A 20213-nucleotide genomic window follows, 5' to 3' on the forward strand; every position below is an offset into this window, starting at 1 on the left:
GTCTCTGTCCGTTTTCTTTGCCTCTTAGGAATAACCTGAATTGTTCAGCTCAGATGTTTTCTCTACTTAGAGCACGTGCCACATGTGATATTCTTACAACAGATTCAGTTCTTCCAAACACCCGCAGCCAAGCGAACTCTGCCTGTGGGCAGTGCGCTCACATAAGGAATTCTACGCCAGGCCAGTGCTTTTTCTGTTGGATTGTTTCTCTACTAATAAAATGAAAAGATAGTAGCCTCTTACGGGAAGAGCAAGAGGGCGGTGTGTAGTCTGTGCTCCTTCTCGTGGTCAGAGGTGGGCGTCAGCGCCTCCTGGATCTGGCTGCGGACACTGGGTCACCTGGGGCCACGTGATGGGGAGTCAGGGAACCAGACTTCACAGGACATCTGACCACAACAGCATCTTCTTTCCACCCTGACTCACACTCTTCTAACAGACCCCACCGAGGAACTTGCCAGCATCGTTAAAGTTGGAACCATCCCATCCTTTACTCACAGCCTGAGATACTTTTTTTCAAAGCATTATCTCTGATGTTTCTAGGCAGAGAATTTATGACATTTTGCCTAAACTTATCTGTAAGTGTGGATCAAATGTGCATTTGGCGTCACTCTCATCCCTAAGCCATTTTAGCCTACTTTTTATGCCAAGAGAAAGTATTTTAAGGCAGCAGGGTCAGCTGTCCTCCAGTCTCCTGACTTCACAGGATAACTATGCATTCTGCCTCTCTTGGGGAGCTGGGTTATTATGAAACTAGGTCAAATAATTGTTTTTCTCTTTTTTTGCCTATAGCCATTCCAGAGACAGAATCCTTTCCTCCAAAACAAATCTTGAAAGTCATGTAAAGGATGGCCAGCAAAGGCAGAAAATTAAAAAAAAAAAAGAAGAGGTTTGCCATGACAACATTTGAACAAGTGAACAACTTCTGCACATCACCAACACTTTAAGCAAAATTAGAAGGCAAATAAAAATCTGGGAAAATATTGACAGCATATGGCAAAGAATTGTCTTTTATATGTTAAGAGCTATTAGAAAACAACAAGAAAAAATTCCCAGCAGAAGGAGAAGGCACAGATTTATAAAAAGAAATAAGGGGCAAATAATGCATAAACATATTTAGTTTTGTTAATTAAAGAAAAATTAAAAGGAAGATGTGACTTTCTTTTTTACACCTAGTTAAGTACAATATTAAAAACAAAGACCCCATATTGGCAAAGGTATATAGAAATAGGTCCCTGTCTTGGTGTGTTCCAGCTGCTGTAACAAACTGCTTCACACTGAATGGCTTATGAAGAAGAAGAGAAATTTATAACTCATGTCTGGGCGGGGGGGATGTCTGAGGTTAGGGTGCCTGCAGGGTCAGGTGAAGGCCCTCTGCTGCATCCCAGAATTCTCCCACATCCTCATGTGGCTGGTGGGACAAGGGAGCTCCCTGGGGTCTCGTGTAAGGGCACTGATCCCACTGATGAGGGCTCCACCCTCATGACCTCATCACCTCTGAAAGGCCCCGCCTCTGAATACCATCACTTTGGGCCGGGGCAGCTTAATGAAGCACTTAGCTGAGTGGGTAGAGAACCTGATAGGTTTATGGCTTCTGGCCCCTGTTGGGTCTCACCTTGCTGGGCTGCGGCCAGCCTGACATCTCTGGGTGCCTCGCGTGGAACAGACCTTTAATACATGTTTTTGCCCTGAACGGATTTTCAAAAATTAATAGTAAAAGAAAAAAATCTGAACATACTAATTTTAAAAACCACTCTGCAGCAGCTTAATAAAAGCTTGGGAAAGATGCAATTTTGTTGCCTCTTTGAAGTGAGGGGGGATCCATTGTGTAATTTTTAAATGCCATTATTAACTTCCCTAGAGATGCTTGTAAAACGAACAAATGTGAATCTTTTTTTTAACTTCGAATGAATTAAAAAGTCAAAGTCATTGCAGTTCCCCAGGGATTGGGCAGAGCTCACATTTTATGAATTTGCAGTGAAGAAGGGAAACATTTGCTTGCTGTTTTGGCAAGCTGAAGTGGCCTTACCAGGGGACTGTAACTTTAATTTGAAGAATTAATTGTAATGTAGGAAAAAAAGTTCTTAAAACTCAGGCCAGGTACATGTGAATAGATGGGGAACAGCAATGGAAACAATAATTTTTGAAAACTGGATTAAAATGTCTGGAGAATTGGATTTTACTCTGTCCAAAGCACAGAAAGTTGCTCTTTATGTGCAAGCATTTTTGAAACACTGGGGTTTAAGAGAAAGGCTGGAGAGTGGTGGAAATAATTAAGCCCCAAATCAGGAGTACGCTGGCTGCGGCCGCCGCTTCTGCTGATGTGAAGAACGTGTGCTTTTGAGCTGGCGTCTCTGATCTGTGACCTGGGGAAAGGTCTGGGTAGGAACATGTTTCACCTGCAAGAGGTTTTTTTGTTTTTTTTTTTTTGCTTAACTCTGAAATCAGATTTCTTTTTTTAAGTAATTGAATACAATGGCTTGTTTTAGGATATGCATGAACTCACTTATGAATGTATTTATTTACGTATTTGCCTTTTTTCAATGCATTTTCTTAAAAATTTACTTATTTTTCTTTATTGAAGTATACTTGATTTATAATGTCATATTAATTTCAGGTGTACAGCAAAGTGATTCAGTTATACATCTGTGTGTTCTTTTTCAGATTCTTTTCTATTATGGATTGTTGCAAGATATTAAATAGAGTTTCACTTCTGAATTTAAATGCTAAGACAGTGATTTGGGAACCCGAGTCTTGTGGTGGTGTGGGCGGGGAGCAAGGGAGAGTGAGCGAAATGGGTTAGGTAAACAACATTTCCTGGAGCATCAACCAAGCACATGTGACTTGTCTAATTTTGAGAAAATCAGCATTTGGAAAGTTCAGTTCTTTATTTAAGCACATGTACACCTTTTGTAGGGCTGCAAAATTCAGTTATGTATTTTTTTTTTAATTGAAGTACAGTCAGTTACAACATGTCAGTTTCTGGCGTACCGCACAGTGTCCCAGTCACGCATATACACACGTGTATTCGTTTTCATAGTCTTTGTCATTCGCAAAATTCAGTTTTTGATGCGCACAATTTTTGCTCCCTTTGATGGTTCCTGAGGTTGATTTGTTACCCATTGTGTCCATTAGTAATTGTAACGTAGGCTGTGTTCTGGTGGGGACCCACAGCGCCAGGTTCATGGGATGCTAGTAACTTCTCTCTCATCATTACTGAACCACCGGGGTTGGAAAATTCCAGTAGGTTTTTGTGGGTGATCTTCAGGAGCAGTTTTGGCTTTTGTGGGCTGCACACTTCCTCTGCCGAGCGAGCCAGTGCCGTCCGTAACTGGGCGCCTGGTCTGTTCTGGCAGTTTAAGCCCTGATCTGTCTGGCTTAATTGGCTCCCTGCAGTCTGTTTCTTCTCTCACTTTTCCTTTCCTGGAGACCCATTTTACATTAATGCAGAAGTTTTCAGGCACAATTCAAGCACAAATCCGCAAGCTTCAAAGTACCGGTTTATGGACTAACAAGGCTTTAATTGTTTTTATCTTTTTTACATTAATAAGACCCATCGTTAAGCTTCCATTTAGACAGCGGACCATAAAAGCTTAAAATGAGAAGACTTAATTTCCATGCTGTCTGTTAATCACTGTTATCAATAAGCTCTTGATAGTAATATTTAAATTTTGTCAAGCTCTGGTTAAGTATAGTCTCATCTAATCCTCACCGAAAGAAAAATGAAACAAAACAAAGCAAAAAAAAAAAAAAACAAAAACCTGGGAAAGTAAGTCTGGGAGACAGAATAATGGCCCCCAAAGATGTTCACATCCTAATCCCTGAATCCTGCAGAGAGGTGACCCGACATGGTAAAAGGGATTTTTGCCGAAGTGATTAAAATAAGGCCCAGTCGATGGGAAGATTATCCTGGATTATCCGGGTGGGCCCAGTGTAATCACAGGGGGTCTTTGCAAGAGGAGGCAGAGGGGTTGGGCAGAGGAGGAGAGGTGAAGACGGATACAGAAGTTGGACTGATGGAGCTGTGATCTCCCAAATAAGGGCCGTCCCTAGAAGCCGGAAAGGGCAAGAAGCCTCCAGGAGGAGCGCAGCCCTGCAGGGATCTTCATTTTAGCCAGAACCGGCTTCGGACTGTATTGTTTTAAGCCACTGAGTTGTGTACTTTGTTGGAGCAGCAGTGAGGCACGAGACAGTAGGCGTGGGGACTTACTCCTGGACATGCTCACCATCCCCGCAGCTCACATATCCATTGCCTTCAGGGCCCAGACATGTGACGGTTCCTTCCACGTGGCGTGGCGGGCCCCTCTCTGCCCTACCCGGTCAGCCTTTGTCCGTGCTGCATGGCCTGAGTGTGCTGGACTCAGTGTTGCTGAGCGTGGTGTCTGCTGGGCTGGCTGCCTTTGGCGACACATCTCAAGGAGAGCTATGTTGTACTCGCTGTGTCCCCAGGAGGGACACCGCGCTGCCTTCTTGGCCTCTCACCTGCGCCGGGCTCTGCGGAGACCTCCCTGGCGGCACCTGAAGGCCTCCATGCCCCAGGCTGAGATGCCTCACCTGCTGGGAAGCAGCTGTCAGTGTCCTGGTCCTTCCTGGGCACAGCATCACTCGGTGGGTCCCACTGCAGGCTTCTAGCTAAGGCTGGAATGTTCTCCCCACAGCAGCCTGGGGAAGCCCTCAAGCCCAAGTCAGGCATGACCCTCTCCGGCCAAAACCTCCGCCTAGTTTTCCAGGCACCACCCTCACCTCTGCTCTCACCTGGCTGGTTATCCTGCTTCCCTTTCACATGACCAAGGCACGCTCTTGCCAATGGGCGTTGTGCACTGGCTCCCCTCCCTGCTGTCCTCCGATATTCTTGGGGCCCAGCCCCCACCTCCTCTGGCCTCATCGGCAGCCGCTCTGGTCCCCGCCACAGCCCCTCTGCTTAGCCTGCCTCGTGGTTCTCCATGGAACGTCCCACCCTGACGCACGGTGTTGGTTTCTCTGCCCGCTGGATGGAGTGCATGATCCGGGGTGGGGGGGGGCTGTCTGGTGCTGTGCCCTAGCACCTGGACCAGGATCCAGCCCCGAGCAGGTGCTTTATTTTCTTACTTGTTTTTAATTTTTTGTTTTGTTGGGGGGAGGTAATTAGGCTTCTTTATTTATCTTAATGGAGGTCCTGGGGATCGAACCAGGACCTCGTGCATGCTAGGTATGCCCTTTACCACTGAGCTACACCCAGCAAGTGCTGTGTCATGGCTTGTTGGATGTGAGGGTGAAGGAATCTTGAATTTGCTCCGGTTTCCTCTCCGTTGTGGTGGACGATTCCTGACAGTGGTTGGTGCCCCTCCCCTCTGATGGAGAAGGGGTGAGGTTGGGGCTCCATTTGAATCTCAGCTCTACGCTTGATGGGGGGGTACCTTGGAGAGTTGCTTAATTTCTGTGTGCCTCAGCTTCTGCATCTGTGTCAACAAAATGGGCGTGTTGTAAGTCCCTCCTTCCCAGAGTGGGGGGAGGCTTGAAAGAAGTGAGTGTGTGGGTGGGACCGTGCCGGGTCCAGAGTGAGAGCACCTGCTGCCGCCCTCATCCTTCTTCTTCAGGGCACCCTGTAGTCTTACCAGTCTGTAGCGAGAACGTCTGTGTCAGGCCATCCTGCCCACCTCCTCAGGGGCCCCTTGTGTCTCATGTCTGGTTCCCTGGACCCTGGACCCTGGTGGCCCCCTGCCCCTCGTGCCCTTAGAGGCTTCTCTGGCTCGGTCTCAGCGCCCCCTCTGATCTCCCTGACACCAAGGTGGGCCGTCTGTGTCCTCTGCTCCGTCTTGCACTGGTGGTCGGAGTGCCCGCTCTCTGCTGTGGGCTTATGTCCCGAGTTTTTGGGGATGGAAGAGCCGCGGCTGTTACTTTGGAGCTGCTCCCAGGGTGGCGGGAGGGAGCACCTGATTGCCACCCCTCCCCCCCGGAGGTGCTGCTGGTACCCAGCATGGTCAGGTCGTGCTGCTCAGGCGCCCCGGCCCGCTTTGTGGACATTTCTTTCCCGTTGCCTCTTACAGACTCGGGCCCTTTCCTTGCTGCAGATGAAGCAGAATTCAAAATTCCTCTCCAGCTTGCGGTCAGCTTGCTGCTGTCCAACATGAAATCCTGCTCACTGCTTTAGAAGGCCTTAACCTTTCCTTGGTGTGTAGCCAGTGGATTGCAGGTGGACAGAAAGCCACCCAAAATGATGAAACCTTCTTGGTTTATTTTGTTTGTTTGCTACACAAAATAAGAGTCAGTAGAAGTAGGTTCAGAACTGATGTTCCTCTTCTGACTCTGAGAACGCAGCATCCTGGAGTGACCCGTGTCCCAGCCACCCTGCTCTCCTGCAGGCTTTACAGTGTTCACTGTGGTCTAGACAGGCAGAGGGCTCTGGAATGAGCGAATTAATTGTCTCGTACACTCTCTGGCCAGTTGGTGGTCCGTAGCATCCTCACCTGCAGGGCTCCTGTGGCTCTGTGACAGCCCTCTCCTCTCACCTGTGTGCCCACGTGCACCCCGGTTGGTGAATGGAAACCAGACCTCATGTCTGGACTCGTTCTGCAGAGCCAGGTAAGCGTGGTCTGATGACAGTTGTCGGAGAGGACGGCGGTGGCCCTGGCTGCGCTTTCTTTAACTGAACTCCGAGGGTCCCATCTGTAGACTAACCAGAGTCAACTTTGACCCCTGGTTGGTTTGCAAAACCAGACCCATGTAACTGGGGGCCCCAGCCGGGACAGAAGCAGGACGTCTGTGGCCACTCACAAAGGATCGTTTGGACCATATTAGTTAAAGTTTACTAAGCACTGCTGTGGGCCAGGCTCTGTTCTCAGTGCTGACTCCTCTACCCCAAACCCCGTTTGCAGTGAGATTTCAGGAAACACACACCTGTTGCTTCCTGCACATACACACACTCAGACAATCCCGTAGGATGTAAATTATGACCCACCTGGTCTCCTGCCATCACTGTAGGAAGTACATTGTGATGTATCTGGCCTCTTCTGCCGGGCAGCCTTGCTTCAAGGAAGGGGATGTGGGACCAAGAAAGACATAGGTCTCGGTGGGCTGGGACCCGCCTGGGCCTGGGGGGATGGGGAGGGGGATAGAACAGGGGTCAACGGCTGTGCCCGTTTTCCTGTCGATTGCCACAGCTGTGATATTTTTATATAAATGGGCCTTTCCTTTTTTTTTTTTTTTTTTGGAACTTTTAATGCAGCTGCAGAAACAGTGCATCCGAATTGACTGACTGCCTTGGGGATTGGTGCGTGCTCTGCCGGCTGACCTCCGCTTGCTGATGGTGAATGTTGCGCACAATGCAGAATCTATGGGCGGCAGCCCACAGAGCTAAATTTGTGTTGCTCCGTGCCAGCTCGGGTAAACATTAGCCAAACATGTTTTGGGAATGGAAAATTAGTTCATTTGGAAATAGGGGGTTATGAGACTTGGCTCGTTCTGCACGTGGTGGCTTTGAGTGTTACTACTTCAAGGTTTCAGGGTGACCTGAGCCGCCCTGGGTCAGGCAGGACCTTGTCTCAGCCCCTCCTGCGGTACCTTTTCTGTTCCTGTCGCTGTTCTCCTGGGTCCCCACGCCAGTGCTCCCAGGCCGGCTGCAGGGACTGTGGTCCTCCCAGCAAGGCTGGGCATGGACGGAAGGTCAGGATGCTGGGTTGTAGGTCTGGGACGAGTCTGCCCTCCTGGAGGCCTGCCAGCGACACGCTTGGGTGTATTTCTTGGCCTTCGGCCCTCGCCCCTCTCCTCACTGTGGGCATTTTCTCTGAGTGAATGACGCCCCTCTGCTCTCTGCCCCGCTCCGTTATTACTTTCTGCGTCAAAGTTTTCTGGAGTACTATAGTGTTTCTCTGTATTTATGAAACACTTAGTATCTGTAACATGACACAAGGTCACATAGTACCCAGGAGGAATATTTTGTTTCCGTTTTAAAGATAATTCCGATGCGAGCTGACTCATGGAGAAGTTAGGTCACACCGAGTGTGACCACAGGCACGCCCCCGGGGGGGCGTCACCACTAATTACTAACAGAGGAGTGCGGAGCCGTGGCCAGCAGCCAGCTCTGCAGCCGCCATCCCAAGTGACCCTCTGCTGAAAAGACACTTCTTAACCGTTGAGAGAACCTTCTGTCCTCCTTGTTGGAAGTATTCAGTGGTCCAAGTAGTAAAATCCAGAGAGGAGACCATGGTGGACGTCAGGCGGCACCTCCTCGATTCAAACATCTAACGCTGGCTTTTTCTAGATGGGCTGTGTGAAAGTGTTCACGCCTTTGATCTGGAAATCCCACGGGGGGAAGGCGTTAGAGGAAAGCAGAGTATTAGCAGAGATGTTTGTAAAAAGATTGCACACGTATTTGTTGCTCTGTTACATCAGGGTGAAAAACTGGGAAAATGGGAATGTTCATGTTTGTGTCTGTATCGCAGGCAGAAATAACTGAAGACAGCGTGCACACGGTCCCTTTAAAGCTCGTGTGTTGGATGAGTGGCAAGATTCAGGTCGGGCCTGGTGCAGGGCCCGGGGCTCGACGAGCGCCTGATGTGTAGGGTCATGTCGTCTTTTCTGAAAAGGACACGTTACCTGGAGACGCGGAGGGACGCACGCCAGGATGGTAGTGCTTGTGATGGCAGGTTTTATGGGCAATTTTGTTCCCCTTTTATTTTTTTCTTAAATATATATTCTTCCTTCCTCAACAGTTACGTATTATGTAAGTAAAGTTATTTAAAAAGATGTAGCTTGAATGATATTAAAGATTTCTCTTCTGAGGATCAAAGTGTAGTTGAAGTAGAGTTCCGCAGAGGTCAGCAGATGCTCCCTGGGGAGGGCCCGGTGGTGCGGACCTGTAGCAGCCTCCCCAGTGCTTTGTCGTGCAAAGTATACAGACACACGGGCAAAACTGGATTCACAAAAACACGTGTCGGGCTGGATGTGGCTGATGGGCCATCGCTTGTTAACCTCTGTTCTTAGGGGTTCTAACAGATTTGATGTTTGAAATCCAGTAGAACAGCGTCCAACCACCATGTAGGTGTGTTGGGTTTGCTTTCATTGCTCTCATAAAGCAGAGTTTCACACTAGACCACGCTGTTCTTAAAGGTGATGTTGTGATGTTCTTTTAGGAAAAGCACTCATTCTTGAGGGGGGAGCTGAGCCCTTTCTCTGGTTTGACAGTGGCCGTGGGCTGTTTGGGTTCCTCTGCTGGGTGTGCTGATCTCTGCGGCCCCACGTGGTGGCCATCGAGGTACCAAGCCCAGCTCTGTTCTTTATCGTGGGGTCATGGCAGCACCTGCTGCCACGGATCCAGGGAGGTCGCAGTAAGATGATGTGTCCCTGACCGAGCCTTCAGCCACCGTTGCAATATTCCCATTCAGGACAACTCAGGACTGAGGCCCACGTTTATTGCTGAGGGTGGTTTTGTTTTGTTTTGTTTTGTTTTGTTGTTTTGTTTTGTTTTCGGGGAGTTTTTCTCAGTGGTTTGAATGTACTACTTTTGAGTTCTGGCCAAAACATGATGAGCGTGGGGTCAGGACTAGAAAAATGTGTCCTGAAATCTTCTTGACTGGAGGGAGGCAGTGTAGACTTGCGACCAGGACATGCTTGCTGGAGAGGAAGGGAGGGATGACCCGGCGGGTGGGGGCACCGTGTCCTTGACCCACGCGGGAGGTCGGCCAAGCCCTCCCTCGCTTGCTGGGCGAGCATCTTCTGGCTCAGGTCTGGTGGGGGGAGGGGAGCACAGGACTCCGGGTGAGTCTGGTGCTCAGTGACTCCCGGGAAGGTCAGTCGCGGCAGATGGAGGAAAGCGCTGCTGGGAACAGCCGTAGTGTCCCCTCCAGTCCTTTCAAAGAAGATTTCTTCCTGTGGCCTCACTCTGGCTGCCTGCAGTGGAGCTGCTGTTGGAGTGGAGGACGCTGAGCCAGATCCCCGCTGTGGGTGTCAGGGACACCGGGTGGGGAAGCCCTGGCGGGATGAGGTGGGGCCGGAGAGGAGGAGTGCTTGGCTGGACTCCTGGGGGTGGGCTTGGCAGAAGGGAAGCCTGGAGGTGTGGTCTGGGTGGAGAGGTGAGCAGGTGGACGTCCCCAGAGAGCAGGGAAGGTGGAGGCAGGGTGTGCAGGGAAGGTGGGCAAGCCCTTGTGGCCCTCTTAAGTGAGGTGTGGTGAGACGAGGTTCCGGGAGCGGGAGGAAGTCAGGCCGGCTAGGGTGCTGCCTCCGGAGAAGGTAAACAGGACAGACGTGCGGGAGGAGCGCCTCCGGGATGGGGACCGCACATGAAGCGTGGGGACCACGGCTGATAATCTGATGTGGATAGACGTCATGGAAGGCAGATGACCATTCCTCGGGGGGTTTTTATGAAGCCTTACTAATCAAAAGTAGCTTCTGAAGCCGCTGTTAGCCATTTCATCACTGTATGTGGACTGTTTCATTGTTCTTTCGTTAGAATAGCAATACACGAATATGAAACTTTAGAGAACTGTCAGAGGATTTTATGTTTTATTTTTTCAAATAAGACACACGTTGAAAGAAAAGTTATTTTCTGGAAGCCTGGCGTCCTGTTGCACATCATTGTTATATTTTGGAGGAGTTTCTGCTAAACATTTTTCTGTGTGCTGTTTTTTTGTGAGACGGTTGAGATAGGACTTTGTCGCCTTAGGGCACAGGCATTTCCTGTGTCATGTTACAGTGCGGCACATCTGTGTGGTATGTGCACCCACCGTGTCTGTTGAAGGATCTGGGGCAGGTTGGGGGAAGCAGCAGTCTGCGTCATGCCTCAGTTTGCACGTTCAGTGCGTCTGCTCCTTCCCCGTATGGATGCTGTTTGGCTACGCAGTGGCTCCGGTGGAGGCATGCTTGTCCTTCATCCGAGCATCCCTGCCACCGCCATGGCAACGCTCAGCTCTGCCGCCTCCGCTCTCGGTCCTCCTCCCAATTATTCGAACCCAGGCCTGCGTGCTGCCCCAGCTCGCTGCCGGGGCTGCATAATGTATGAACCTGAGTGACAGCCCGCACACAGCCTGATCAAAACAAAGAGCTTGCCTCTGAGAGCTGGGCAGATTGTAGAAGCATATTGTGAACACATTCCCTGGTAACTGCGAATCATGTCATAAAACGCATCTCTGGCCTGCCAAAAAATATTTTGACAGGGCCCACAGTCTAGCTCCTTCTTATGCAAACGTGTTGGCAAAGCTTGGCTCCCAGGGCGGCCCCCAAGGGAAAATGCAAAGAGGGAGGTGGCCGGCGTCACGAGGGCGCATCACGCCTACGAATAAACGCACACGGAAGAGGCTCGGGTTCTGTCCTAACGGGTAAAGAGCCGATCGATTCTGACGCTGCCAGACCCTGGGAGGCAGTTAAAGAGCGTCCCCCAGGGCTTGCGAAGGGCGCTTTAGGAGAAGTAATCTGAAAAAGCTGCACTTCGAGCATGGAGTGGGGCAGGGAAGGGTGATGGGCTGGCCAACTGTGACCAGCTAGGCTGTGGGAAGTGGCCAAGGAGATACTGGGTGAGGGAGGGGGGCAGGCTGCCCTGGTCGGCTGGGCACTGTTGGTTGAGAGGGGCCTGCCTGTACCCCAAGGGCCAAAGCGTGTGGCCCCCGTTGTGCCTGCGGTGGTGGAGGTCCCTGGGCTCAGAGAGCACCCCTCCTGGACGGCTGGTCTCCCTTGGTTTGCTTCTTTCCGGGAGGGGCGGCCACGCTAGGGCGCGCAGTAAGCCCTCCACCCAGCCCCCTGGGCTGGGCTTCTGTGTGAGCGGTCAGGGCCTCTCCGTGCCTCGGCGCCCTCAGCTGGAAGGGGGGCAGTAATAGCCATGCATCACGGTCGCAGTGAAGATTCAGTGAGGGATGCGTGGAAAGATGCTTAGAAGCCCCTGTGATGGAGGGAAATGCTAATCAAGTTCAGGTGGTGGTTAGTACCAGCCCTCAGCTGCAGGGCCCAGAATGAAGACCCAGCAGCCTCTCTTGCGGTTGGGTGTGGCCACTCCCTTGAGATGCAGCTGGAGGCATTATGTGGCCGCCTCCGGAAGACCGCGTTACAGGAGAGTGGGTGGGGTCTCGTGTCGACCCCGGACGATGGTGGCCATGTTGGGATTGGAAGGGGTCCAGATGTGTGGAACCCCCAGCCTCACCTGGGACAGTCCACCTGGACTCTCATTAATCTGGGAGAGGACTGCCTTTTGTCTGGTTTAGGCCACTGTTCTTTGGGGTGTTCAGTCACTTGTGGCTGGATGATCCTAATTAATACACAAGGTGAGACCATGTTGTCTGCAAGGCTGGAGAGGTGAGCTGCCCCAGCAGTTATGTGTCTTCAGATGCATTAACAAGTGGTCTTTCTGACTTCAGATCTCACCCACTGAGCGGAGTTCCCAGGGGACTACCTGGCTGTGGCCAAGCCACACACAGGCCACGCTCGGGGCCTGGGGGCCTTGTTAGGGAAGAGTCCCCAGGCTTCCCTCTGTCCTGCCCCTGGATTCCCTTCTTCACCATCTCCGTGAGAACTGCAGCCACGGGGAACTTTGCGAATGACACAGGCTGCTGTGAGCTGGCCGATCGTGAATACACCTGGGACAGTCCGGGGCCCTCTGCTGACAGTCAGGTTCTACGTGGCTGGTTTTCTGAGCTGAAACCTGGCATGGCGGCAAGCCAGAACCTCCGGATGCTTCTGCGTTTCTCGTTGCACCTGGCTTCCCTGTGGACTGAGGCTCTGCCATCTCTCCTGCTGTTTAGGTGGTCACATTTCTGCTGCAAAACAGCACCCGCCGATTTAATCCGGAGGCACGCAAGCCGGAAGGGTAGCCTGTTCATCTGCCCGGCCTTCCCTTCGTGGTGCCGGATGGCGTGTCGGTGGAGGCTTGTAACACGCGCTGTTGCGTTGATTTTCCTGTTGGGATGGACTTCATTGTTTTAGGGGAGGGTGCAGGAACTCAGCTGCTGGAAAACAGAGACAGTGGTGTTGGAAGCCCTGCCTGGCCCTGTCTGTGCAGGGGCCATCTCTGTTTCCTTAAACATCAGAAGCCCAGTGTGCAGGCTTCCCCCTCACCCTGGGCGAGCCTGGAGGGCGTCTGAACTTGGCTTTGCCTGAGCCCCCCACCGGCAAACGCCACAGCCTGGCGCCCTGAGTTTCTCAAAGCCTTGGGCGTGGGGGGCCATGCACGTGGGCTGAGCCCTGGGACTGAAAGAAGCAGCTGCGGCTTTGAGACAAATGGTAGGGCTTTTCCCTCCACTTTCCCACAATTGTGTCTCTCTCTTGAATTTCTCCTTTGGGTCCTGGGAGTAATTTATTGTATGAGTTTGCGCTGGCACATTGCTGGAGGAAAGTTCTGCTTTTGAGAGGTCTGTGTGTACACAGGGTGGCTGTGGATGCATGCTCACATTTCTTCTCCATGTCCTTAGGAGTCTTGGAGGCAAACAGCAGTGTCATTGTCATGATTACAGCCCCTGAGTGTGGCACGTATAGAACAATAGAGCCCTCGCTTTGCAAGGTCCCCTTGGGCGTCCCTGAGATGGGACTCATCCCAGCAGAAGTAGCTCATTTGCAGCCTCTCACGGGAACTGGAGCCTAGAAACTGTCCATCAGAAAGTTATTTCTCGTGTCGAAGCTGAGTCTCTCAGGCCGTGAATTAAACCTGTCTCTAATCAGTTCCACCACCTTGTGCTGTGGACCAGCTGTGTCCAAGACGCTGAGGCTGGTGGGGGAAGGCTGAGCCTTCCGGGGGGTTAGGGGAGCCTTCTCTGCAAGTTTGCACGTGTCGGCCAGCCCTTCCTCAGCAGCCCTATCCCGAGAGAGGCTCGAGGCCCCTGCTTTTGTGGCCGCTCCTTCATCAGATTTCTCCCTCTTCTCACTTTAGGCCTGCAGTTCAAACAGAGAATGCTAGTTCTTATTTTGGTCAGAATACAATCTTTTCAAAGCGTTAAAAATAGCTTTGACTCTGCAGTGAGGGGGCCTTTGTTTTGTGTTAAAAGATCTTTCGCCCATCGTTGGGGGCACTATACCTTTTCTCGGATAAATGAGCGGAGGGGAGGGCGAGAGCTCAGTGGTAGAGCACGTGCTTAGCATGCATGAGGTCCTGGGCTCAATCCCCAGTATCTTCATTAAAAAAAAATTTAAATTTAAATTAAAGATTAAAAAAAAAATGAATGGGCGGAGCAAAAGCCCCCCTACCCACCCCACCTCCTCCCTGAATTCCTCTGAAGTGTGAACACGGTGGCCAGCTGTGTTGTCAGGCCTACGTGGACTTCCTGTGACCGCCTCACGTCCAGAACCTTCTGCTCTGAAGTGAGAACGCTCCTTCCCTGACGGGGACTCACGTACAGTAACCTCCTGCCCTGGGGCCTGTGGTCAGGAGGCACCTGGGGCGTGAGCCTGGGTGTAAGCAGCGGGTGTCCTGAGTTTGAATCCTGACCTTCCAGCCTGGCCGCATGGCTGTGGCTAAGTCCTTAGACCTGCCTCTGGGAACGGGGTGGAACGCTGCCCAAGGTCATCGAGGAAGGAGGTGAGGTCACCAGCCGCCGCGCACCCCCCCGCGCCCCCGCGCTCTGTGGGATGCGAGCATTTCTGCCGTTTCTCCTTTTCTCTGCCTGACAGAGTGTGACCCTGGCCACAGGTCCCCCTGGGAAAACAGGTTGCTCTGAAGGTTCGGTGCAGTCATTAGGTGTGTGAAGTGCACGAACCCTTCCACCCGTCATGCAGGAACTTCCAGTTTCTGGGATTCTTTGAAATGATTTGGGAGCAGTGGGTTCACTCTCTGAGACACAAGAAGGCAGAGGCGAGGATGCACATGGATTTTATTTTAGAATCAATGAGGTGAGTGGCTGCTCTGGAGTAGACATCAGAGTGTCTGTGGGGCCTTTTGCAGAGCTTTCCCAGTCTCCCCACCAAAGCCGTGCCCCAGGGAGCCCACCCGAGGAGGTGGGTGTGTGGGGTAGGGACCTCCGAGGGACGGTGTTCTGCGGAGAACACGGACATTTTCCTTTCAGTGCTTTGAAATCTCATCTTACCGAGAAAAGGGTTCTGAAGAATAAGGTTAATTCTGGAGGATTAACCCCATCTCAGTTGTACTTTTCTTCAAGCAAGTGCTTTGTGTCTTTTTTTTGGGGGGGGGCACCATTGCAGGGCTTCGGCCATGTGCAGAGGGATGGGGTGCATCCTGTGTACTGTGCTTTTTGGGGTGACTGTTCTAAAGAATAAACACACCCTGGTGGGTTTCTGCAGGAACGCTGTACCCAGGGAAGGACCATGAAGGGAAAGCTCTTGGATTGTGGAAATGGTCATGACTGTGGAAAGGGAGGTGCGTGTCCAGCCCTCTGGGTAAATGTTGGGGGTGGAAGAGACCTTGTCCACGGCCAAGCCCTCCCCTTCCAGAGGCTGGAGCGCCCACTCCTAGATGGCCCGTCCTCTGGGACCCTCCACACCAGCTTTTCCAAGGCTCCACTGGCTTGGAGGTGAGTCAGCCTGACCGAATCCTGTGTCACCACTCGGTAAGGGTTGGATTTTGTCCCCTCAAAAATCTGTGTGTTGAAGTCCTGACCCCTGGAACCTCAGAAAGTGGTCTTTTTTGGAAATGAGGTCCTTGCAGGTGTGATTAGCTGAGATGAAGTCAAACTGGAGTCGGGTGGGCCCTAGTCCGATAGGACTGGTGTCCTTCTAAAAAGGTGACATTTGGAGATACCGGCGCGTCACGGGAGAACACCACATGAAGATGGGGGCAGAGACCTCCAAGCTAAGGAGCCGCAGGGATGCCAGCAAAGCCCCAGAAACAGGGAAGAGGCCTGGACTGGCTTCTCCCTTGCAGACTCAGAAGGAACCAGCCCTGCAGAGACGTTGCTGGACTTCCAGCCCCCGGGACTGTGAGACCAGACGTTTCTCAGTCTGATGTCTTAAACCCAGCTGCCCCGGGGACCTGCCACCCGACTCGCTCTGTGACTTGGCACGTTGTGTGTGGCCGGTGCTCTCGATCCTGGTTTGTCTGTAAAGTGAAGATGAGACCTGCCTTCTAGGGCTGTGAGTTGTCCGGCATCTCATGGGCTCTCAGAATGTAATCGTTTTCAGGAGGGATGTGAAGACGGAAGCTCCAGGCCCAGAGGGCGGCATGTTTCCAAGGCAAGAGGAAGAGCCACGTCATGGAGGAGGAGGAGGTGGCTGGGCCGCCAGCATGCTGGGTGGCGTGTCGCACCCGAGCTCTGTTGGCTGAGTACCGACCCTCCTGCCTCTCTGGGCCGCATCTTTAGCTGTGACATAGGGAGGAAGTCCTGATGAGCATGTTTGGCCCAAGCATGTTACGAGCGTGAAAGACGAGGGTGGCCCTGTCACGGCTGCAGCCCCGGGAGCGGGGGCCCGTGGAGGGGCCGTGTCTGAGTCTTGTCTGGCGCGCCGCACGTAGTGGGTGTTCCGCGCACGTTGACTCAGTGAGCAGGAGTGGAGCGTGCTGCACAAAACAGTTACCGGTCGTCTAATTAAAGGTAGCCCTCAAAATGGCGTGGGGAAATGTTACTGTTAAGTTAAAACAAGGTACAAAATAGTAGGTTGAATACTATCTCAACTTTGTAAAAGAAAAAAAAATTTTTTAAGTTAAAAAAATCGACATATATGCCCAAATAAAAGACCAGAAAGAAAAACACTGCAGTGTTAATGGCCATGGGGAGATGGCTTCGCTTTCTGGGATTTGGGGAAGAATAACCTTGTGCTTATATGTGTCCTGCAGTCCCAGGTGGCTCTGGCTTCCCTGTGGAGAAGTGGCTGGGAAAGCAGGGACTGGAGGAGGGGACACCAGCTGGGAAGCCGGTAGTAATCCAGGAGAGGCTGGTGCCGACTTAAGATGGGGTTTTTCAGCTTCAGCAGGGCTGGCGCTTTGAGCTGGGGGTCTTGTCCTGTGCACTGTAGAGGGCTTGGCAGCGTCCCTGGCTTCTCAACCCATTAGAAGCCAGTAGCAACCTTTTCCAGTTGTGACAACCAAAAGCGTCTCCAGACAATCCAGATCCGATGACCCCTAGGGACCAGCTGTCCCGCTGAGAACCAGTGGCCTGAGATGATGGCGCTGGGGACAGAGAGAAGAGGGAGATTCTGGAGAGATTTGAGAGGAGCTTCTCCAGCACTCAACGGTGGATTGGATTTAGTGGAGACGAGGTTGAGGGTGGGAGTGAGGCTTGGGGCGTTGGGTGGATCTTGGGGGCACTCAGTTTGGGGGAGGGATCAGGACGAGCTGGCCACGCCTCTGAGTATGAGGCTCCTGTGAGATGGCTGAGTGGGGTTGTGTGCTTGGCCCTCAGGCTCTGATCTGAGCAGGGGCCAGCCGCCTAAAGGTCATCCAGAGACGGAGAGCAGGCCATAGGGGTGGATGAACTCGCCCAGGGTAACTGTGTGGCCTGGGATGGAGTCCTGGGGAATCCCAGTGTTCCCAGGGTGGGCAGAAGAGGAGGCGGCGGAGAGGGGAGTGGATTTCTCCAGCCAGAGTGCTTGCTCAGGGAGGGGCTCATGGCGGGTGCAGACATCGTGGGGCGGTCTCCTGGGGCCGGGGCTTGCCCGCCATCTGCACTCCCCGGCCTGTATTGGCGGGGCTGTCTGCTGTGTCTCTGAGCCTCTAGGAGGTGTGTCCTGTTTGAGGAAGAATCACAGGGAATCTCTCAGATAACAGCAGAGCATGTCTGACTGCGCCTTCTGTCAAATCAGAAGCAGCGTGCTTCACCCCCTGTTGCCAGGCCATCCGCGCTGCTCAGAGCTGTGAAAAGCACATCACAGGCCTGTTAAGCTGTTCTGGAACTCCCTTTTTGGGCTATTGTCGAGGCCTTGAGGGATCCAGGAGTTGGCAGTGTCAGGAATAGACAGTTTCCCTTTTGGGAAATCGGTGTCTTTCTGGTGGTGATTTGTCTGTTACAGGGTTCAGGACCCTCGGTTGCTCAAAAACGCATCTAGTTTCCCTTGACTTGAGGAGCCCCACTGGTTTCTGGTGTCCTGCCAGGAGGTGGTTGCCAGCATCCTGGGCAAGCTGACCCCACTTCTCTGCTCACAGGCACTTAACCTCTCCCCCCCTCCGAGGTGCACTGACACCGTCACTCACTGGTAAGATTGTCCCCGCCGACCCTGAAGGGGGCTGGGTGTGGACAGCCTTGTCAGGCAGGGACCAGATTCCCAGGTGGACTGAGATGTCGTGCTGTGAGACCTTAAGGTGCTGTGACATTTCCTGCCTCTTTTTAAGATCCAAGCTGGTCCATCTCCCAAGGTTCTGGCCGGTTTACCGTGCAGTTAAAAAAGAAAAATGATTGCTAATGGCCATTATGGCCCTGGGCCGGGGGAAGGTGCTGCTCTTCCCCTCAAGGGCTCGAGGGTCAGGAGAGGCTGGCCGGACGCGGAGCAGAAGGGTTCTCTTCCAGAAAAGGAGTGAACTATGCCTCGTCTCCCACATTGCAAGTTCCCATCTCAGAACTCGGACGCTAAGAAATCCTAAAACTGCAAAGAACCATCTCCCCCGCTGGTAGACGGACAGGCTCAGCTTCACGAGAGACCAGTCAGGAGCTGCGCCTCCTGCTTGTTCCTGGCAGTTTTGGTCCGTAAACAGTGAAGGGCTGTGATCACGCGCTCTGATTGGGAATGAAGGCTGCAGAAGCTATGAACGGGACAGGCTGGCATCTTTGCCTCTTTTATGTTCTCTTACCTGCCACCATTTTTACTCTCCTGTCATCTTTTAAGTATGTCTTGGGGGCAAATTCTAAAGTGGTGGTGGGCAAACCTTTTGAACGTCACTTGGGAGGCTGGTTTGTTCCTTTCCCCTTGAAGGACTCTCAGAAGTTTGGTGGGTTGGAAAGGTTGGAGTTCTGATCTGATTTGCTGGATTGAGGTGGGTGAAGTGACTCTGTCTACCTCTGAGTGTTTCTTGCCCAAGGACGCTGTGTCCTTTGTAGCGACCGGCAAAAAAAAAAAAAAAAAAAAAAACACTCTCTGATCTTACAGTTCAGGCAAATACAACTCTATAAGAAGTATGTGAATGTCCCCAAAATGTGGGATTCTTTTTCTTCTTTTTTAAAAAAATATGTCTTGGTTGTGTTTTAGGGAAACCTGTAATTAGGAAAGAAATGCCTTTTGTTCGTGTGCACGTCAGATGCCTCCCCTGCATTCCAGGGCAGCGACTCAAGCAGCGCTTTGGTAAATGTCAAGAAGTTGGAGCCGTGGAGCTGGTGGCGCCCCTGTTCCCCTGGGCACCGTAGGCTCCTTTCCTGCCCACGTGGCTGCCGGCTGGTCTCGCTCAAAACCTACTGCTACTCTGTCTTCCTCCGGAGCTTTGCTTTCCTGCCTCCTCCTTCCGGTGACTTGTCCTCCAAATGTAAAAAATACACATTGTTTCTATTTCATAAGCAACCCTATTGCCATAATACGATGTTACTGTGCTGTAGGAAATAGTCATTAGAGAATAATGCCCCCCCCTGCCCCCAGTCTGATTTCCCCAACCTGACAGGTGACCTGTGTTTATTTCCCCACATCCTCCTCCGGCCGTGCTCTTCTGTGTGCAGAGATGACCTTAGGAAAATGCTGCGTAGAAGTTACCGTCAGCATTTCCACCGTGCTGCTTAGCCCTCACGGTTGTCACTTTAATCGTGGCCCAGGATTCTCTCAAATGTGCCTCCGTCTGTCTGTCTGTCTGTGTGTCTGTCTGCCTTGACCCCTTTTCGGTGAGCGTGTAGGTTGTTCGCTCTTGACGGGTCATGTCTTCCATCATCTTGCACCTCGTGCCTCTGCTCAGCCTCAAGTCCCCGCCTGGGTTCCTGGGGCCAGGGCGATGCACGTGCCTGTGTTTCCCAGTTAATTCCCTCAGGGTCGCCCCAAAGTGGCCCCCTCCACAGCGTGCCCCTCCCACCAGGGAGCCGTCACCTCAGGCCTCCTGGCTCACTGCCTGCTCAGTGGGATTCCTGCCCCTGTGCGTTTCTTTCATCACCAAGGCTTGGGGCGTTTGATGGGATTTCCCAAGAAACCCAAGGCTGGGGCCTTCTGCACTTACCTGAAGGGGTGGTCCCCGCATCCTCCGGGAGAGCTTTCCACAGCCCGGGCATCTGGACGGGGATCTGGGTCTTGGTTTTGCCAGGACTGCAGTGAGCGGTTGTTCCTGAACTTGTCCTCTCCGCCCTCCCTGTGTCCGAACAGCTGTCGGTAGAGGCGTCCCCAGGGGCCAGCTGTCCAGAGACAGACCCACCCTTGAAGGCAGGCAGGCTCTGGCCTCCTCGCAGCCGGGGTCCTTTGGCCTCAGGAAGTCA

At 52.3% G+C, this 20213-nt stretch overlaps 1 protein-coding gene across 5 annotated transcripts in view; it reads left to right on the forward strand.

The window, feature by feature from the left end:
- AGAP1 (ArfGAP with GTPase domain, ankyrin repeat and PH domain 1) overlaps positions 1–20213 on the forward strand; it is a 520168-nt gene that overhangs the window by 100258 nt on the left and 399697 nt on the right. The window lies entirely within an intron of this gene.

This window comes from Camelus ferus, chromosome 5 (assembly GCF_009834535.1).
Source record: "Camelus ferus isolate YT-003-E chromosome 5, BCGSAC_Cfer_1.0, whole genome shotgun sequence".
Lineage (NCBI taxonomy): Eukaryota > Metazoa > Chordata > Mammalia > Artiodactyla > Camelidae > Camelus > Camelus ferus.